Source organism: Trachinotus anak, unplaced genomic scaffold, assembly GCF_046630095.1.
Source record: "Trachinotus anak isolate AG129_WGS33_773 ecotype Australia unplaced genomic scaffold, CSIRO_AGI_Tana_v1 ptg000074l, whole genome shotgun sequence".
NCBI lineage: Eukaryota > Metazoa > Chordata > Actinopteri > Carangiformes > Carangidae > Trachinotus > Trachinotus anak.
The window spans coordinates 180,001-182,500 of NW_027273925.1; positions in this window are offsets into that span (position 1 = coordinate 180,001).

Below are 2,500 nucleotides of genomic sequence, written 5' to 3' on the forward strand. Positions count from 1 at the left end.
GCTGGGCCATGAGCCTGGGTGCTGGAGCTCTGATACAGGGGAGAGAGGCATGTGTGTGTGGCTGTGGAGGTCCTATGGGGGTGATGTGTGGCCCTTTAATGTCACAGGGCCAGTGGCTGGGTGATATGCCTGGGTGCTGGAGCTCTGACACAGGGGGATAGAGGCATGGATGTGTGGCTGTGGAGGTCCTGTGGAGGTGCTGTGTGGGCCTTTAATATCACAGGGGGAGAAGCTGGGCCATGAGCCTGGCCCCTGGAGCTCTGATACAGGGGAGAGAGGCATGTGTGTGTGGCTGTGGAGGTCCTGTGGAGGTGCTGTGTGTGCCTTTAATATCACAGGGGGAGAAGCTGGGCCATGAGCCTGGCCCCTGGAGCTCTGATACAGGGGAGAGAAGCATGTGTGTGTGGCTGTGGAGGTCCTGTGGAGGTGCTGTGTGGGCCTTTAATATCACAGGGGGAGAAGCTGGGCCATTAGCCTGGCTCCTGGAGCTCTGATACAGGGGAGAGAGGCATGGATGTGTGGCTGTGGAGGTGCTGTGTGGGCCTTTAATATCACAGGGGGAGAAGCTGGGCCATTAGCCTGGCTCCTGGAGCTCTGATACAGGGGAGAGAGGCATGGATGTGTGGCTGTGGAGGTCCTGTGGAGGTGCTGTGTGTGCCTTTAATATCACAGGGGGAGAAGCTGGGCCATGAGCCTGGCCCCTGGAGCTCTGATACAGGGGAGAGAAGCATGTGTGTGTGGCTGTGGAGGTCCTGTGGAGGTGCTGTGTGGGCCTTTAATATCACAGGGGGAGAAGCTGGGCCATTAGCCTGGCTCCTGGAGCTCTGATACAGGGGAGAGAGGCATGGATGTGTGGCTGTGGAGGTGCTGTGTGGGCCTTTAATATCACAGGGGGAGAAGCTGGGCCATTAGCCTGGCTCCTGGAGCTCTGATACAGGGGAGAGAGGCATGGATGTGTGGCTGTGGAGGTGCTGTGTGGGCCTTTAATATCACAGGGCCAGTGGCTGGGTGATATGCCTGGGTGCTGGAGCTCTGACACAGGGCCAGAGAGGCATGTGTGTGTGGCTGTGGAGGTCCTGTGGAGGTGCTGTGTGGCCCTTTAATATCACAGGGGGAGAAGCTGGGCCATGAGCCTGGCCCCTGGAGCTCTGATACAGGGGAGAGAGGCATGTGTGTGTGGCTGTGGAGGTCCTGTGGAGGTGCTGTGTGGCCCTTTAATGTCACAGGGCCAGTGGCTGGGTGATATGCCTGGCTCCTGGAGCTCTGACACAGGGGAGAGAGGCATGTGTGTGTGTGGCTGTGGAGGTCCTGTGGAGGTGCTGTGTGGGCCTTTAATATCACAGGGGGAGAAGCTGGGCCATGAGCCTGGCCCCTGGAGCTCTGATACAGGGGAGAGAAGCATGTGTGTGTGGCTGTGGAGGTGCTGTGTGGCCCTTTAATGTCACAGGCCCAGTGGCTGGGTGATCTGCCTGGGTGCTGGAGCTCTGACACAGGGGCAGAGAGGCATGTGTGTGTGTGTGTGTGTGTGGCTGTGGAGGTCCTGTGGAGGTGCTGTGTGGGCCTTTAATATCACAGGGGGAGAAGCTGGGCCATGAGCCTGGCCCCTGGAGCTCTGATACAGGGGGAGCATGGATGTGGCTTTGGAGAAGGCAAATATCTAGAGTCTCCGCTCCACTCCCCTCTTTACCTTCCTCGGTGTAAAACTTTGACCGCCAGTTTTTCAAAGTGTTACACCGAGGAAGGTAAAGAGGGGGACCGGTCGGCGAAACTAGAAGTTTCCCCTCTCTTACCTTCCTCGGTGTAAAACTTTGACCGCAAATTTTTCAAAGTGTTACACCGAGGAAGGTAAAGAGGGGGACCGGTCGGCGAAACTAGAAGTTTCCCCTCTCTTACCTTCCTCGGTGTAAAACTTTGACCGCAAATTTTTCAAAGTGTTACACCGAGGAAGGTAAAGAGGGGGACCGGTCGGCGAAACTAGAAGTTTCCCCTCTCTTACCTTCCTCGGTGTAAAACTTTGACCGCAAATTTTTCTAAGTGTTACACCGAGGAAGGTAAAGAGGGGGACCGTTCGGCGAAACTAGAAATTTCCCCTCTCTTACCTTCTCCTGCCCTCGGTGCGAGCCGGTCTCTCCCTGTTTTTCAAAACACCTTTCGCACGATTTCAGAAACCCAGTTTTCGGAAACGTGAACCTCCAGGGATCGGCCCCGAGGGCGCCGGGGACGCGTGGGCCGACCCGAGAGGGGTGCGAAACGGACTGCCGCGGGCAGCTCGGCCCCTCTCAAAGCTGCGGTTCTCTTCTTCTTTCACCCACTGACCGAGCGGCACACGTGACCCGCCATCGGAGGGCCCCCGCCGGCCAGCCCAGCGCTGGTGTTCGGGCGGACGGTTCCTCCGGCCTGCGGGTTCGCCTCCATGGCCCAGGGGGGGCTCCGAGGCGCGGAGGGGGTCTCCGGACTCTTCCTCCGCGCTCCTCCCGCGGCCGAAAACATCGGTAGCGAG